This window comes from Pseudophryne corroboree, chromosome 11 (assembly GCF_028390025.1).
Source record: "Pseudophryne corroboree isolate aPseCor3 chromosome 11, aPseCor3.hap2, whole genome shotgun sequence".
In the NCBI taxonomy this organism is placed as follows: domain Eukaryota; kingdom Metazoa; phylum Chordata; class Amphibia; order Anura; family Myobatrachidae; genus Pseudophryne; species Pseudophryne corroboree.
The window spans coordinates 264128275-264148404 of record NC_086454.1 but is presented as its reverse complement, the minus strand read 5'-3'; the positions used below and the strand labels follow the sequence as shown (position 1 = coordinate 264148404).

Genomic DNA, 20130 nt, shown 5'->3' with positions numbered 1-20130 from the left:
AGGAATTAATTTCCTTTTCATGTGATATGAGACACCAACAGCAGTATCACCACTAATTCTATCTGGTATTTCTCTATTACTGTGTCCATATCCTTGATTGCAGTTTGATGCCTCTAATTCTGTCTATAAAAATGGTATTTGTACTTAATTCAAGTATTCAATCCATAGTGTGGTGACCAATGATTACCATTCTACCTAATTTAAGTTGTTATTTGACTTTCCCATAAAATTCTGTATTTGACCACCCCCCGGTCCCATCAATACAGAAACCCTGTACTGGTCAGGGGAAATGGGGGTATGACAATCCAGTGTCTACAACCTTTCCGAACACTCTTTGTAATAAAGAGACCAGAACATTTTAACATTTCCCACTAATTTTTATTATGTTTTCACGGTTTCAAGGGATGGATAATTTTGTTTTAATATTATCAATAAAAGTTATGTTTTAAGCATTTTCTAATTTACACATTGTATCAACTTCTTTGTAAGAGTGCGCCCACGCAAGAGCCTTCTTTTTCCTCCCATTGTAAGTCTGTACTTCCTGGCTCTGGGCGCACCACCAACTAGGACAGCATACTATAGCAAAAATTGGAATATATGTTTTTTCCTTCCCACTAACAAGGGTTACTCACTGTCCAATTTTGTTTTTTTCTATATATATAAGTTATCATATCCTACACCACCTGTGCCCGATCGCCCTGTGTTTTGTTACAAATATAAAAAATACATCAGAATACTAGATGCCACTACTGTCTTTGTAAAATTGGTTCTGCTGAGCAATAACAAACATCCACATGAGCGAAGCAGTGGGCAAATGCTAGTTATTATATAAAATAAAGCATATTTTCTGTTTGTTTTTATTTAAAAAATAGTTTTTAATCTTTTTAACAAAGCTATTTTTTTAAATGGCATCAGGAACTGGGAGTCAAGGACTTTCATAGTCTCAGTACACTTACCTGCTCTCCTTGGCAACTACAGTATCTTGCTTGGTAAGCATTAAGATTACTCTTGCAGCTGCCAGCCAGTGCCACCAATGAGATGAGGATTCAACTGTCCCAGTGACTTTTTTATACTATATAAATTGAGGTAAAGAAGATTTTCTATTGCTGCGAAGCAGTAATAGAAAAAAAAGTATATATATATATTTTTTTTTTTCTTTTTTACCAAGGATCTTAATAGATATCCCTTTTACAGTGAAGGGTCTGTTTCAGTCTGGCCACACTGTTAAACACTGCATACATATATGCATAAATGAAAGGAAATAAACCGAAAGTACAATGAAAATATGAATATAAAAATAAACAATGGAGGAGGGAAAGCTGAGCATACAATCTAATTCTCTGAATTACCTCTGAAGAAATATACTATCCAGTAAAAGTCCTATTGATGTATTGCTTGTACAGTTTGCTTCTTAAGCTAATTGCATATAATAGTTTTTAAAAAAGATAGCCCGTTTAGCAAAAGATTAGTGCATTAAAGCAGCATATTTTTTTACGTTAATGAAGTGTTATGAATTTTGCATGAGGCTTAGCACATAGTGTCAAGAATTATATCGGCTCCAGCCACAGGAATAATAATACGTATGTTAATACAAAACACATAGTATGTTTTATTTAAACCATGCCATAAACATTTTTGCCCCGGAGGAAGATTTTAAGTAGGTTGCTCCAAAGTATCACTAGCTTGTTAATGGCTGTAACAGATTCTTTCCAGCAAGAAATAAAATAATAAAATAACTCGGGTTGAAGACATCATGCACAATTCACAATGCTGTAATTAAGGGTCAGTTGCCAGCTGTGGTATGAAGCCATTTTTTTTTAATACGGTATGATAGCAGAAGCTCCAACATGGGCATTTTTTTTTCTTTGTATGAGAGCAATTACATACAACCATCTACAGGATGCATATTGATTAATATAATTTTTATAGATTTGATAATTTTGAAATAAACAATATGATAACTGTTATAATACTGTACTGTTATTTTGAGTGAAGTTTATTTTGTATATAGATTGAAAACTTGGCTATGGGCCTAATTCAGAGAAGATCGCTGCAACGTCTGCGATCGCACTCTGAAGCCTTTTGGGGAGTGCGCTCGCACACCCAGCAAGATGCAAAAGCATCCCATTGGTGCGATCACCTCTGCCTGACTGGCAGGCAGAGGCGGTCACGGGGTGGGAGGGGGCGTGCCAACGGTGCAAGAACGCCGTTGGGAGGGGTGCGGTCCGGACAACACAGGCATGTCTGGACCATTGCTGGGGCGGGCCATGGCAGCTGCGTGACTTCACACACAGCCGCTGCGACCCAAAACATGTCGGGTAGCCGCCTACCAGCGCAGCTAGGCTGTGCAGGCAGGGAGCTACGTGGCGGGTACGAAAGCACCGTGCCATTATCTTCAAGCGCTATTTAAAGTGATAAATAACATGACAAATGTCCAATAGTAAACTCTACCCAAAAACAGAATAGGTATATAAAATTATTTGGCTTATCTATACTAATTGAATCCTGAGTTCCGCTGTATCTCTCCTGAAGGGATGGTCTCTGAACCTCTAGATTTCAGTATTAGGAAATAAGTGAAAGAAGCTACATTGAGCAACATAATTAGGAAATATTTTATAACACAATAGTATTGTAAATAAAGGCTCCTGATTTTGGGATCCCTTTAAAGGCCATAGTGCTCTTTAGCAGCAACACATCTCATTGATGATTAAGGTATTGGAAACAGACATAAGGGATTGCCTAATTAAAGAAATTCAAAGTTCCTCTGTTCAGAGACCATGGGGGTCATTCTGAGTTGATCGCTCGCTAGCTAGTTTTAGCAGCCATGGAAACGCTATGCCGCCGCCCACTGGGGAGTGTATTTTAGCTTAGCAGAAGTGCGAACACATGTGCAGCCGAGCTCTGCAAAAACAGTTTGTGCAGTTTCAGAGTAGCTCTGAACCTACTCAGCGCTTGCGATCACTTCAGCCTATTTGTGTCCGGATTTGACACCATACACCCGCCCAGCGAATGCCCAGCCATGCCTGCATTTTTTCAGACACGCCTTCGTTTTTACAAACACTCCCTGAAAACGGTCAGTTGACACCCAGAAACGCCCCTTTCCTGTCAATCTTCTTGCGGCCATCAGTGCGACTAAAAACTTTGCTAGAACCTGTGCACAACCACAAAGGTCTTTGTACCCGTACGTTGCGCTTGCGCATTGCAGAGCATGCGCAGAAATGCCAATTTTTTACCTGATCGCTGCGCTGCGAACAACGGCAGCTAGCGATCAACTCGGAATGACCCCCCATATGCAATGCCAGTGAAACATTTCAGTATACCACCTTACGCGTTTCATTCTGTGTGACTTGTGCTGAACACTTAGAAAGTGTAGCCAAATAGTTGAAATGCCAAAACTTGTCCCAAATGTATTAATCCTTAAAAAGTGATAAAGTAGAGAGTGATAAAGAGTGATAAAGTCCCAGCCAATCAGCTTCCTAACTGCCATGTTATAGGATGTGTTTGAAAAATGATAGTTAGGAGCAGGTTGGCTGGAACTCTATCACTCTTTATACATCTCCGCTTTCACATTTGGGCTGCTGTCTCTAGTTCTTTCAATAAAAATGGTGGTCACCAGCGCTAGGTTGTGTGAAGTATATATATAATAATACACTAATTAAAAATTCAGGACGGTAGGTTATGTTGAAATAATGTATATAGTAAATTTAATAAGGATAATATCTTAAAATCACAGATGCCTTTACAACACAATTACAGGTTAATTGATCATATAAAATAACACATCCACATATCTCCTCAATAAGGATTAGTTCATACCCCGGCTAGGACTCCCTCTGGAATTATGTCCATATGAGTTGTAGGAGAATTGATAAAAGCAGTGGAGTTGGAAAGGTCCCTGTTAAGCATACCAATGCAAGCGTTTTCAAGCAGATAGGGAAACTCCAATTTCTCCGCAGATGGTGATGTCCAAGGGAAATGCTGTCCAATTAGTGCCGTATGGGTAGCAAGAATGACGATATCCAGCAATATTGAGGTGATTTTTTGAAGATGTGTCCGGCAGTCTCTAACTCAATGCGTTTCGCTGGTGTTGACATCCAGCTTCCTCAGGAGTGAATGGTAGAGTACTGACCCTGGGCTCCTTATAAACCCTGTCCTGTGCCTTGCTGGTCCATGGAAGCTGTCTGCAACACTGGAAAAGAGATGGAGGAGGAGGAAAACGCTTGCATTGATATGCTTAACAGGGACCTTTCCAACTCCACTGCTTTTATCAATTCTCCTACAACTCATATGGACATAATTCCAGAGGGAGTCCTAGCCGAGGTATGAACTAATCCTTATTGAGGAGATATGTGGATGTGTCATTTTATATGATTAATTAACCTGTAATTGTGTTGTAAAGGCATCTGTGATTTTAAGATATTATCCTTATTAAATTTACTATATACATTATTTCAACATAACCTACCGTCCTGAATTTTTAATTAGTGTATTATTATATATATACTTCACACAACCTAGCGCTGGTGACCACCATTTTTATTGTATATACTCTTTTGGGGAATTACCACCCCCTACACCAGCAGCTTTTTGACAGCGCACTCTTTCTATCTCTTTGTACTCTAGTTCTTTCAAGTCTGTTGGTGTGATACAGCCATGACTCTGCCTATTTAGTTTGGATACCGTTTTATGCCCTCACCACTTATTATGTACCAAAAATAGCAGTATTCTAGCAGTACATTATTTTCTGTCCGTGTTTTCCCATGCACATCCCAAACCTCATCTGTAGTACCAGATTGCAGTTTTCATGATAGAGCATGGGGTAGATATCAGTAGGGAGGTCTGAGATAAGATAACAAAATGCATGCCTAGATCCCATGGAAGACTATAAACTGTAATAATAGTTTATGAGTACAGAACGTTCACATCAGATTTAGGAAAGAGGACGCTCCAGGCTATGATAAATGTGTTCTCTACAAAAACTGCACATTGGGCAGACTCTTAATAAAGATGCAGGAAAATGTCAGCATCATTGAAAAACAGAATGATGGGTTGATTGTGTATGAATACAGAAGAGTAAAAATGAAAATCATTGGGGCTGTTTACTATTAAAGATGCTCAGGAAAAGTAGCAAAGTCTAACACGGATTAAGTACTCATGTGCAGTAATAGGGAGTATGTCTCGCTCTGTGGGGGTTATTCAGGTTTGTTAGCAAACCAAAAAAGTAGGCAATTTGGCAAAACCATGTTGCACTGCAGATGGGGCAGATGTAACAGAGAGATTTAGACTTAGGTGGGTTATATTGTTTCTGTGCAGGGTAAATACTGGCTGTTTTATTTTTATACTGCAAGTTAGATTTCAGTTTGAACACACCCCACCCAAATCTAACGCTCTCTGCACATGTTATATCTGCCTAACCTGCTGTTCAACATGGATTTGCACAATTGCTTACTTTTTGGTTTGCTAACAAACCTGAATAAGGTCCTGTATCCAGACTGAGAATTAGATCCCAGGCCCAGTACCCAGAGGTAAGATCCTCCCTCCCCCCCAAGCAAAAAATCCTTTGGTAACAAAATCCTCCTGTTGCTTTTTGGCAGGAGGGAGCTTCATCCACGTGAGTGCAGGAGGGGACTGAGCCCAGTCTGTGCTAAAAATCACTAGGCATTGCCCCTCTAATGCTACAGGCAGCATGTGGTCCAGACTTCCCTGCTGCTGCTCTCCCCATCCTATGGCACTCCTACTTGTGCCCCTTTCACCACTGGTGCCAGGAGGCAAATATGTCTGTTGCCTTCAGAAGTTACCCCACTGTATTGCATTTCACTTCATGCAGAGAGGAGGAATAGTAGAGGCAAGGGGGTGCTGGCACATGGATACCTGTGCATGCTCTATCTTGACCACAAGTGCCAGCATATCCAGGCATCTAGAGCTCAATGGGACCTTTATTGCATCATGGAGAAATGTATTAAAAAAAAACAAAGACACCTAATTAAAAATAAGTAAATTATTAGGAATAAAGATATCCCACATAAAATGCTAATTCGCCTAATTATTTCTCACCTGGTGTCTGGAGGGGTCTTCTTCAGTCCATATAGGCATCACTGGTTTATGTAAAACCCTCTATGAGGTGACAAGTTCTGGCACTCGATATCCCATCTGTTGGGATCCCGGTGCTCAACATACCGGTGCCAGCATCCCAACCGCCGGGATACCAACAACTCTTTTCCCTCTTGGGGTATCCATGACACCCCTGGAGGGAGAATAAATTGCGTGCATGGCGAGCGCAGCAAGCCCACAAGGGGTTCTTTTGTTCTCGCCTCACTGCCGGCATTCCGGCGATTGGGATCCTGGTGCCGGTATGCTGGGCGCCGGGTTCCCGACTGCCGGCCAAGCGTAGTAGACCCATTTATACTGTACATGAAGAATTTCCCGCTGAGGTCAGACAACAAGGAAACCTCACTGTGATATATTAAAATGATACACCTAAAAAATTTCTAGCACCATTACTGCAAGTTATGTAAGATATGCATTTTACATATTATGTGATTGCGGGCCTCTAAATATATCAGTGATTCTGCATATTGCGCAAATCACGTATTTTTTAATGGATGCAGCGAAAGCCTACATTTTTAGCATATATTGCATCCAACTCTACATGCTTCCAGATAAGATGTAAGTCATAGTAATCAGACATCTGCTTTATCCAACTTGCTGTGTTATTTATTATGTAACGCCCATTGTGGACTATGGAACTGTTCTGCCAGCAGATATTAATTTGGTACCTTCCAAACAAATGTCCACACAAAACTCTGGGGATGGAAATACATTTAAAATAATTCTAAAAATAACTGTTCTAGTCTTGCGGATTTGCTGCACTCAACTGAACCAGCCACGCCTGCGAAACAGAGTGCTGAAGCATTTCATTGAAATATATTTCAATATAGTTTTCAAAAAAGGCACTTACACAATTCTAAGTGTAATAAATATTAACAAAAATGAAATAAACCTGATTCCTGATCACAAGCCTAAGATACGTTAGATGTTATTTTAAACGGCAGATTAAGCTGCTCCCAACCCAAAGGGAAAACTTAACCACTAACATTCAGAGTGATTTTTCCATTCTTTCAGAAAGAATAAAAATGATTTGAATTATTAAGAAATCTTCATCTCAGTGTCATCTGTCACTGCAAAGGAATCAACGAGGCTACTTATATAGTCCCTGCAAACTAACTTAACACATGCTTCTAAGTTCTAACATCTGGTTTTTAGCAAAGATCCTGACATAAGGTTCCAAATTGCCCCCATGCCGGTGTTACATTTTTGGATTACTAAACAACTTGGTTATAAAGTAAAAAAAACGAAAAAAATAAATACATTTTTAAAATGTCCTTGATGCAGCCTCCTTTCTTAGGCATACCAAAATATGCAATTACCATTTATGTACAGCAAAAGGTATACTACATCACTATACTAATATATATATAATATATATAATATGTATATAATATGTATAATAGTATATAATATGTATTTATATAATATATTAAAAAACAACAATAATATGCTACTAATATATACAACTTGTATTTATAAGCGTTAAAGGGGGGTATTCAATTAGTGCCGTTTTTTTCGACCAGTCAAAAAAACTGCACTTTTCGCCCATTTTTAGGTCGAATTTACATTCAACCTATTCAATGCCCGTGCCGTTTTTTCGACTGGTCAAAAATCCTGGCACTGGCAAAAACTATGTGTATTGACGAATTCGCCGCCGATACGTGTGTTTTGGCGAATTTGTGGATGTTTTTGCCTGTTTTTGGTGCAATTTTCACCCATGCCTATCCCTCCCCCCCCCCCCCCAAAAAAAGTGAAACGGCATGTGCGAAAAATGGATACAAAATTGGTGAAAATGCATGCGATTAAATACCCTGGGTCGAATTGGTGCCGTTTTGCACTTAATTGAATACCCCCTAAGTGTTTTTTTCAAACTTTTCCCACTAAGTGCAAGAAAATGATGTTCCTGTTGGTTTTGCAGTTATAGGCAGGATGTAATGAAGTCCCAGTTCAGCGGCCGTGCGGGATGCCGGACGAACTCAGATGTTTTTTTAAAGGGGCAATCCTGTACAAGGGCATGGTTTAGCCTTGTACTTGATTGTCCCCTTAAAAAAAAGTCAGATTTCAGCAGGCATCCTGCATGGCCGCCAAACTCGGACTTCATTATATCCCGGTCCATACGATTAGGAAAATAGGCAAACAACAGTTTTATTAACAGATAAGGAGAAACGCGTGTGTAATCATAGTTATATTATAATTTATTAATATATCATTATAAAGTAGCTATGAATATGGATAGAAAATGCTAGAATAACCATACAGTACACAGTCAGTACAATATGCTTCATTACATACTGAACAATAAATGACTTACAGTATCCAAGGCCCAGTATAAAAACCTGTTTGTTTTCCCTAGTCATGTTGAGACCATGGGCTGCTGTTCTATCATTATTATGGTGAAGATGTTTTAAAGATCAGTCCAGTAATAGTCCAAAAGTATCATACTGAGGCGTTTCATTGTGGGATAACCCTCAACTTCTTCTGGTGAAAACTCAGCTTAATCATTAACCTGAACAAAATGTAAAGTGGAAAAATTCAGGAAAAGTGGAAAAGTTTCACTGAAGTACAGTCATACGTTAAGCAAATCCTTTTCATAAGTGCTTCTACTGTAACTTCCACTTATACCCAACTTGTTTTATTTATTATTTATGTCTATTTGCTTAAAATCACTTTGCTTTCAGAAGAGAGAGTATATTCAAATTGTAAAGCACAACAGAATTTGCGGCGCTATATAAGAAACTGTTAATAAATAATAATAAATATTGTAAAAAATTGTACAGAGTGCCATAAGTTTACAAATAGCCTGTACCCCCTTTACTGGGAGATCATTGCACTATGGGGTGTAAATTTGACCTTTATTCTGTACACTGTTTACCGCAAAAATTTAGTACTCAGGAGCTTTTTTTCTTCTTTGATCCCTGAAGAATCTTCTGATTTTGCCTTTGTCGGGTTGCGTACTGCTTTGGGGCAGTGACATTGCAACTTCTTATTGAGCATGCAGTCAGGAGATAATGTGGATGCAAATTGTTATTACTGGTAATTAGAAAGTTATGACAGATCATTAAAAGGAATATTTCTGATATATGGTGTACATTGTTGGGCTTTTATATCGTATTCTACCCTCCAGTAACTATCTTTGTGCCTGTCTGTGCTCTGACATTTTTTTTTGTTTCCAGAGCTAAGGGGCCCATGGAATCTGCACACTGGCCCCCTCTAGTCTTAAACTGCCCCTGAGTCTAAAGGCCAGTACTGATGGGAGAGATGTGTGCTGAGCGATCTAGCACAGACCACTCAGCACACATCTCTCCCCCCGCTCAGCACAGCGCGATGTGTGCTGAGCAAGTGGGACGGAGGGGGGATGCTCATTTCACCCAGCTATCGCTGTGGGGGGTACACACGGAGAGATCAGTGCTTAACTTCTAAGCAATCTAGTCAGATTGCTTAGAATTTAAGCACTGATCTCTCCGCGTGTACCCCCCTTAACACAGTTATAGTCACACTTATTTCATAACTAGCCTCCACTTCCTGTGTGACTTGTCAGTAATCCTGTGCATATCAGGGTTATTTCCCAGTTGTAGACTGCGCAACTTTCGTCAAGTTTTCCTCAAAGTACAGTTATACATTAAACATCATATAAAACTGATCTGTTGGTTTAATTCTAATGGGATAAAAGTGCCCCTGCTTACCTGAAATCTCTTACCTCACAAACACAATTACTGAAACTGTAGAACTAGACTTAAGCTGGCCATACATCAGAACAATTGCTTTCCAATCAGCCAACTAGTTGCCTGGTAGTATATGGGAGCAAACAATAATCAGCCGTTTGCTTCCACATGCTGAAAAACAGGTTGGTCCAACTAGTTAGGAAAAATCAGACCTGTTTAATTTTTCCAAACAAATCGTTCTAGTGTAGAGGGGGGCTTTAGACAAACCCAAATCTCTATTTAGCACACAATTAGTTAATTGAGTGAAGCAACATATGAGATTTAATACAAACTGTGATCTGATGACCTCGCTCTGCCAGGCGAACACAAACTTTTGTCCACTGACTTGGAATAAAGGCTCATTACTTGTCTCTGAGTAACCTAAGTGGGTTTATTTCACCACTCCTAGGAAATCCCTGTCACCGCCAGTAACCACCTGTTTACGGACTCTTCCCATGCGCTGCCACCACAAGGCTCCTACAATGGCCTCTGGAACCACTTGCTCCACTCTGGCTCCTACACTGGCACCTGGAACCAGGGCTGTCTTGAGAATTTATGGGGCCCGGGACTGACAAAATAGACAGGGCCCCTCCCTCCCAAAAAAAAATTATGCCTTACTGCTTTGTGATGTCATACATTGTGATGTTACGTGTTAGGTGAAATGTTGCGGACCTACAGCTCTCTATAAACAGGAACGTTTATAGAGAGCTGATGCGCAGATAAGGCTTGTTTTAAGATGTCCTCCTTGCGCATCAGACTGCTGATTCACAGACTGGTGAAGCTCTACAGGTATTGAGGGTTAGACCCAGGGGTGGACCCCCCTCTCTGTAAGGGCCCAGGACACCAGTCCCCACAGTCCCCCCTAAAGGCTGCCCTGCCTGGAACCACTTCCCCACTTGACAAACTGCACAAAGCAGCAAGACCACTTTTCCTGCTTAGTAAATACACCCCTAAAAGTGCAAGCAGTTAATAAATATAATAAAATTATTTTAATTCGTATTTTTTGCCAAGATACATCTGTAACAACGTATTGCATTCTTCTCCATGAAAAATAACTTAGAATTCAATGTAAGCTTTAAAATTATACAGCTACTTGTTTCATGCTTTCATTGCTTCCCCGACCCTGAGATTTGTATTTTTATAGGACAATTAGAAAAAGTAAAGAATCTACAGGCAAGAAGTTTAAAAAAAAAAAAAAAACACTCTACAAACTACTCCATTTTTCTACACCCACAGTCCGTATCATCCTTGACAACTGACAGTACCAGTAAAGGGCTAAATAAACCAGACTATTTAAAGTGGAATAAATTATAGCCTTGTCACAAGATGTAGGATAATGGGAGAGAACATTATCCAGTCTGACAATACTGAGACACAGATTTGGAATAACGGATTTTGCAGTACTTTGTCAGACAGCCTACTGAACTAAACACTGCTGTTTTGCTATGTGCTACTACGTATTTACTGAAATCAAAGGTTTAGGCTAACAAAAATCATTTAGACAAACATGTAAAGATTGCAGAGTAAGTATGGGCAGCGGAACAATAGAAATTTTGCAATCACAACACATTATAGAAACCTTTTTATGCCCACTCTCCTATACTTATCTATACACAATAACATTAGACGCCCTCAGATTAATGTGTTAAAGGCTGTATAGGGTTAATAACAAGGAAACTGTAGAGCCATGGCTGATTAGGTGTAAATCAGGTAAGGATAATGCAGTATTGGCTCTAATATATCAGTTTGGAAAGAAAACTTCCAGATATATTAGTATGGGTAAAAAGAGATTAAAGAGCATGTCGCGTGGTTTATCCTAGATTTATTACAAGTCCGAAATGGGACAAGCAGGTAAATCTCAATTTGAATGATCACGTAACTGTACCTGAATGCAAAACATATGTAAGTATACAGTCGAGGAAGGATACAGGAGAATATTATATGAGTCTTAGGGGGACATTTACTAAGCAGTGATAAGAGCAGAGAAGTGAGCCAGTGGAGAAGTGGCCCCATCAACCAATCAGCAGCTCTGTATCATTTTCTAGTATGCAAATTATAGGTGTTACTTCAGTGCTGATTGGTTGCCATGGGCAACTTCTCCACTGGCTCACTTCTCCACTTTTATCACTGCTTAGTAAATGTCCCCCTTAGTGTAATAATAGATCATCACTATCTGTGTAGACTGGATGAAAGCACCTGGGCCGGGATGTACTAAACGGAAAATGCAGTAAATCCCCTTTTACCTCATTTTCTGAATGCAGTAACCCCCAGCCGCCAGGACAGCGCCATGGAGGGGATCGCCAGCTTATGCTGGCAATACCCATAGAAGCCTATAGGCTTCTGTCCGCAGCATGCCCCGCAGCCGCCCCCGTCACTCTGCGCATGCGCGGAATGACTCCCGGGGCCGAAACCCGGAAGTCAGGGTGTCGCCAGAGATCGAGAAGGGCAGCTCTTATCGGAAGACCTGTCCTTCACAATGCTAATCGCATATATAAGTACACGATGGGCAGTGATGTCATTTAGTGCATCCCGCCCCATGTATCCAACTCAAACTTATAATGAGAGGAATGGCATGACTTCAGATTTTATTGACCATTGGTCACAGATCACCTTGGTGGCTTCTAATATTCTTTTCTTATACTGTTTATACTAGGTCAGCAGGCTATCACACACATGGCAAGATTAAGAGCCACATGGGCATGGAGCTGAAAATGTTCAAGGGCCTATACTGAGAAAAAGAGGAGCAGTGGTCAGTGCAGTGTGGGCATGGCCATGCCATGTTGATGTGTACACCCCTTACAATATCAGTGGGGCAGATGTACTAAGTCTTAAGGCCCGTACACACTGATCGATATATCGGCCATTCTCTTGAACGGCCGATACATCGCGGGACCGTCGGCCAGTGTGTACGGGCGATACGTCTGTGAACTCCGTCGTTCACAGACGTATCGCGTCGGCTGCGCAGCACAGCCGACGGCCAATATATCTAACGATATATTGGCCCGTCGCTGTGTGTGTACGGGGCGGTCGTCCGACCGCCCGTACACATGCTGCGGCGGCCGGCGGTGATTGACAGGTGAACTGGGCGGGCGCCCGCCCGCCCAGTTCATGACGTCAGTCCCCCGATGGATCGGGCAGTGTGTATGCACAGCACACTGCCCGATCCGTACATAGATATATCTGCAGATCAATTGATCTGCAGATATATCTAATAGTGTGTACCCACCTTTAGGGAGTGATAAAGACAGTTCCTGTCTTTTTCAATCACAGCCTGTAACATGGCAGTTAGGAGCTGATTGGCTGTTACTTTAGCTCTCTCCACTTTATCACTCTCCAAAGCTTAGTACAGGTGCCGGCATTTCTGGAGGTTTGACCGTAAAATACAGATTAATGCATTCTACCTCAAAGCTTAGTACATATGCCCCATATTATATTTAGGGTCTATTACTCCAGTGGTTCTCAAAGTGTGTGCCTAGGCAGTGGGCACCCTGTGCGTCTTGAAGTACTTTCAGGGGTGCCCTGGGTTGGTGGTCCAAGACCAATTCAAATGACTTATGGTCAGTGTAATAGACAAAACCAGTGCTGATGGCTACCAATCAAAAAATGTGGACAAACAGAAGAGAATGCTGTCCCTCACCAGCTAATTGACCCTAAGGATGTCATATAAACACAATTTACTTAATTAAATATTTCTGATATTCTAGGGAGCAACTAAAAAAAGTTTGGGAACCACTGTTGTAGCCTATATAGTGTATACTGTATATGTGTGTGTGTAGTTGCATTACTGATAGTGTTGGTGTACTGTATGTAGTATATGCTGTCCATTCCAATACATTGCCTTGACAGATTTAAACCAGTCTAAGGCTTTAAAAGCCTATGCCACGTCTTCAAGTCTAGCATGCATGGTGAGTGAATAATTGTACTTTATCACTAATTGGGACAACTGTTCAATTGCAATATAATATGCAGATCAGTTGGAATTCAAGCACAGAGAGCTCATTTTTTATAAAGCCTGGATATGTCTCCTGCAACCTAATTAGACCCAAGCCTCTTTAATTAAATGTATCGGGCGAAAGCCAGAGAGTTCAGACCCAAGAAGGCTAATGACATATATATTTTTTTTATCATTGTTGTTCTTTTGTTTTCAAGCCACGATTTATTTAATGCCTTATCTCAACTAAAGCAATTTGTACCATATGCCCTGCTCTTCTATAGGAAAACTTTATCATCCGGATGTTATGTTTTAAAATGCGTGCATAACAGACGCAGTCATTTTTCTCTGGGAGCCAAGTCCCAGGGTGTTACAGAAGCAGCTGCTTTTTACGATTGACATTACTTAACAAAGCACGAGACAAAACATTCTTCATCACACAGGAATCCTGCCGGGCTGCATGGAGACTAACACATTTTCTGCAACAGTGACAGCCGCGTAAATTCGGTATTTGTGTCTTCCTCCCAAAATTAAGCATGGTTTAATGTGACCTCAAAATCCCTCCCCCCTCCCCCTAGAGAGCATGGAAATATAAAAAGAACCATCATCATGGCTGTACACTACTGCGTTTGTCATGGGTTCAAAATGGAAACTCATGGAAACCCCCAGCTGCAGGCACTGGGAATGATCCAAGATGGTTTTCCGGATCATTATCTTGAATGAGACGTACAGTATATGTTGGAATAATTTAGTCATATGTATGTTGGATATATATATATATATATATATATGTTTTTATTTTTAATAATCAGCAAATAGAAATTTCCTATTTAAAGTTTAAACATCATTGAGGCTTTAAATGGGGATTACAATTTCACTATGTACAAATCAGTTAAAAGGAGTTTGTGATTTAATTTTATGTCCTATAAGTCCTAAGGGGGTAATTCCGAGTTGATCGCTTGTTAGCAACTTTTTGCAGCAATGCGATCAGGTTAAATCGCGGCAAAACTGCGCATGTGTATGCACCGCAATGCACAGGCACGTCGTACGGGTACAAAGAGGATCGTGCTGGGCGCTGGATTTAACAAAGAATCCATTCGCACAGCCGATCGCAATGTGATTGACAGAAAGAGCGCGTTTGTGGGTGTCAACTGACCATTTTCAGGGAGTGTTTGGAAAAACACAGGCGTGTCCAAGCGTTTGCAGGGCGGGTGTCTAACGTCAATTCCGGGACCAGACAAGCTGAAGTGATCGCAGCGGCTGAGTAAGTCCAGAGCTACTCAGTAACTGCAAGAAACCTTTTTGTGCCGTCGGCTGCAACAGCGTTTGCACACTTGCAAAGCGAAAATACACTCCCCCATAGGGTGCGACTATCTGATCGCAGCACTGCAAAAAGTTGCTAGCGAGTGATCAACTCAGAATGACCCCCTAAGTGTGCTGTTCCTCCAGTCTGGAAGGAGCCCTGTAGTATCCTGGTCCAGCATTGCTTTCCTATGGGCCTGCTTCATTGACTCTGCAGAGTTGTCAATGCCCTTCCCTCTTGAACAGAATGTCCCATGAGCAGTGAAGTCTAGAGATAAGCAACATTTTCAAAACTGTATGGCAAATACTTGCCGTGTTATACACACTTACCAATATAATTTGGCCTCAAGTGTTCCCATTCCTATGGCATCCACACAACACAGCAGAATGAATTGCCCATTTGAAACTCAGCTCTTTTCATTCCGCATAATGCAACCTGACAAATATAATACGGATTTCCAGAAGGGTCATTCTTGAAGATTGTGCCATTGGCACTACCCATCTCTTATTTTTTTAGTCAGGAGCCAATTAACCTACCAGTATATTATTGGATTGTGTGAGAAAATCAGAGTACCCGGAGGAAACCCACACAAGCATTAGGAGAATATATAAACTCCACATAGTTAGGACCATGGTAGGAATCAAACCCATGACCACAGTGCTGTGAGGTAGTAATGCTAACCATTACACCATTCATACTGCACCAAACACTGGCCCTCATTCCGAGTTGTTCGCTCGGTATTTTTCATCGCATCGCAGTGAAAATCCGCTTAGTACGCATGCGCAATGTTCGCACTGCGACTGCGCCAAGTAACTTTACTATGATGAAAGTATTTTTACTCACGGCTTTTTCTTCGCTCCGGCGATCGTAATGTGATTGACAGGAAATGGGTGTTACTGGGCGGAAACACGGCGTTTCAGGGGCGTGTGGCTGAAAACGCTACCGTTTCCGGAAAAAACGCAGGAGTGGCCGGGGAAACGGTGGGAGTGCCTGGGCGAACGCTGGGTGTGTTTGTGACGTCAACCAGGAACGACAAGCACTGAAATGATCGCACAGGCAGAGTAAGTCTGGAGCTACTCTGAAACTGCTAAGTAGTTAGTAATCGCAATATTGCGAATACATCGGTCGCAATTTTAAGAAGCTAAGATTCACTCCCAGTAGGCGGCGGCTTAGCGTGTGTAACTCTGCTAAATTCGCCTTGCGACCGATCAACTCGGAATGAGGGCCACTAGACATAATTCAGTTATATCCAATGCACTGACCAGAACTTATCTGTGGTCATATTTAAATACAACAATAATGAACAAAGAAGCATGGTGGGAACAGAATTCTCTGAAGAGAAAATATCCATTTAATCTTGGTACTGTATATCTAAAAAAAATTGTAGCTCTGATCTTGTTTTTTTATTTTTATTAAATGACTATTCACAAATGTTTTTACCAAGATAACACACACTAAAGTCACATACTAAAACACATAAAAATGATCCATTTCCTTACTTTTGTTTTACTAAATACATTTAGCACACACAACAAAACAACTACATAAACAGACCATTTGTTGCCTACAGTAGAAAGATAAGTTAAAACTAGACTAAAAAAGGAAATGATTTTAGAATGCATAATCATAACTATAGAATTCTGAAGAAGAAAACACAATTTTTCTAATTCTAAAAAATTTTTTGGAATCCACTTTCATAATTGTCCCCCACGTGCCTCTCTGACTAAAAACAGTAAAATAAATGATTATTCTGTTTGTTCAGTTATTGCATATAGGGGGATATCCAATTACCTGCAGGTAATAATATCGCCCAGGGCTACCCAATTAGCCCCGATAAGCCAGCAGCTTATCAGGGTTTTTCTGTTACTGCACCCAGGTGCCAGCTTCTGAAGTTCCCAGGGCAGCGCTGCACCTCTGGCTTCCCGGTCGCATGTCCGCTTTCCTGTCATGTGACCGCTGTCAGGGGTGGGGGAATGTGGCTCATGGCGCTGCCCCGGCTTCCCCGCTGGGGGTCACAGCACCAAATGGCAGCTCCCGGGCCACTGCACCCTGACTGCAGTCCCAGCCTTCTGCTGTTGCTGCTGCTGCAGCAGGCATGGGACACTGTCAGGTCAACGTGGCTTATGAGGGATTTTGTTTTACCTTCCACAGGCAGGCGAAACCAAATGCCTGGAAACAGCCCGTTTTCAAGTGAAAATGGGGCTGTTTCTCACGAAAACACAGGTTTCACCGAACCTGTGTGTTTTTCGAGAGGAAAGCTGTTTTTTTTACGGGTGATCCTAATTGGATAGCCTGTTAAAAAACAACAACAATAAAACATCGGAAAAAAGTTCGAAAAATAGACGTTTGTCGCACCTGATCAGTTTTATCTCCTGTAATAGGACACCGCCATAGAATTTTTTCCATTGTCCAGTACAAACAAATATGGGTACTCTCGTCCTCAAACAACATTTTATTAGTTAATTGCATGCTGCAAAAGTAGTAGGATGTCTATAAAATTCTAAATGTCATCCTGGGGTCGAAGTTAGGTAAGAATAATTATCTGTAGGTGGAATATTAAGCACATGTTTAATTATATGCCAATTAAAATAATTGGTTACTAAAAAATACACTTAGACAGTTTAATATTAATTTGAACCTAAGAAACATTACCGTAAATTTCAGCGTGTCCCCTCAGTGTCATTTTGTAGCAAAAAGTATAATTCCATCTGCTATTGTATAATCAGAGTCCCATCACTGGCTTACAGTACACACTTTATGTCCTCTCCTTGCTTGTCAAGGTGTCATCATTTACAAGTTGCATAAATAGAAAGTTTTTCTGTCTCAAGAAAGAAAACTTTTGTTAATATCTACATAGATGTTATGTTTAATGTGCTAAATTAGTTAATATATTTGGATTTGTGATGCTAAGTCTTAATTACCACTTTTAGAGCACACAAGTGTTAAGCAGTGAAAGTTTATTAGTGGCCCAATTAAAATCATTCACAATGGTTAATTATAAAGTTATGTTTTTCTTTCGTAGAACCTTGGGAGAGAGGATAAGGATAATGCACAATAAAAATAACTATATTTCAATATAAAAAAGGAAGAAGAACATGAATGCCCTACTGAACGCAAACAGGGGAGAAGTTGTGTCATTGTAAAGTAGCTCTGATGGGAATGTCCTAGACAGATGCATACCGCACCTAGATATAGCGCTTGGGACCCCAAATATACAGAGAGGCCTTGATGCGGCTTTGGGGCTTATTCATACATTTGCGCAAATATATATAACTGAGATTGCTGAATTCCAATATTGTGTGGGATTTAAATCTGGTTACTGTTATCATTCAGGGTGCTAGGGAAGCAAAATGCCTTCTTTTTCTTGCTTAGAAATACCCCTCCCTTTCAAGCACCTGAATGATATCACTAAGCTAATTGAGCATCTGCCACTATATATGTCTGTTGGGAGAGGCAGAGAGGTTCTTGCATTAGGATGAGGTGCAGGCCCTGACATGCCATATGGAGCATTATGGGGTTGCTCCAAGGTAAGTAGCTCTTAGCTTAGATATATTTAATTAAGGAGCTATTATCATGTGGCTCCTTGCTGGTTAATCATAGACCCAGATTGGGGTAATGGAGGTGTGAGGTGTGGTGCCTCTGGACTGCCTGAGCTGGATGGCTTTAGTGTGACATACCTTTACATTCTATTAACACATCGTTTACTAATTGCTTTAACACTATTTATCCATTTTAATTACATCTCATTTTTGTATCACCTTCTTTATAGCTTCGGCTTCCTAACACTAATTTATTATCACTATAGTTTTTTCACTGGTATGCTGCACTGGGCTTTCTGGTTTATGCTGATTTTTTGGGGTGCCACACCCTGCACCTAGATATAGAGCTAGGGACCCCAAATATACAGAGAGTCCTTGAGGCCTTGGGGCTTATTCATACATATGCGCAAATATATGTAACTGAGATCTCGGAATTCCAATATTGTGTGGGATTTAAATCTGGTTACTGTTATCATTCAGGGTGCGGGGGGAAACAAAATGCCTTTTTTTTCTTGCTTAGAAATACCCCTCCTTTTCAAGCACCTGAATGATATCACTAAGCTAATTGTGCATCTGCCACTACATATATATATATATATATATATATATATATAGATGCATATTTACTGTATCTCTTTCTTCCAGGAGATGCAGAGACATGGTAGGAAAATGGGAGTGTTTTGGTGGTAGGATTTGCTGTGAGATATGGTTGGGGTGGTCAGTTTATCAAACTCAAGCCACTAAGTTTTTTTCTCGGGTGCGTGTGGCTTGAGAAACAATTCACCTCATGGCCCCACCCACCTTGTGACAGGTAAGTGCAAGACGGAGAATCGTCTGTTCTTTTGGAAGGACGATAGATCCAATTGGGGAGGTTCTAATTCAGGAATATTGCGGATTGCAGGCAACTGTGGTCAGGTTTCAGGGCATGTCCTAATGCAGCCTTAAGACGCAGAAAGTTTTCATTTTCTTTCATTGATTGACAGTCACATCTTCTATCTTCTTTAAAAATTCTCCGTAGTATAGTCATCTAGAAAAACAAGTGGTAAAAGGATATTTGTTCCAATTACAGTAAAAGTTACATTCTGCAGCAAGTAACAGAGATACTGCATAAATCCTAACTTCTTTCCGTGCACACTAATGAGCTAGGTGGTGCCCCCCTCAATCAGTGTTATCCTGGTCAAATACTAGTTATGACCATGGGTCTTATATGCAATGAGTGTATGGTATGTGGTGTGGGGAGCCCTTGACTCAGTGGTACGGAACACCTTGCATAAATTTGATATGCCACTATGTCCGATGCATTGGACACCAGTGACTGTCCAGAGACAATCTAGAGAAATTTACCAAAATACAGAACATACTGCAATATGGCAGATGGGAAATTATTATTATTATTATTATTATTATTATTATACATAATTAATATATCATAGAGCAGAAATAAATCAGATTTATAACATTTCAGAATTTGAATATAAACAAAAGTACAAAATGCTGAAACCCCTTTACAGCAGATGCCAGCTACGTGATATCAGCCAGGCCCTACAC

The 20130-nt window shown here is 40.6% G+C and overlaps 1 long non-coding RNA gene across 1 annotated transcript; it reads right to left on the bottom strand.

Moving 5' to 3' along the window:
* Positions 1 to 8334: 8334 nt before the first annotated feature.
* Positions 8335 to 19604, bottom strand: LOC134970151 (uncharacterized). Its single transcript, XR_010189695.1, has 3 exons — positions 19384 to 19604; positions 17696 to 17861; positions 8335 to 8614 (listed from the first exon to the last, which is right to left on the bottom strand). It is a non-coding gene; the product is annotated as an uncharacterized LOC134970151 (long non-coding RNA).
* Positions 19605 to 20130: the final 526 nt, after the last annotated feature.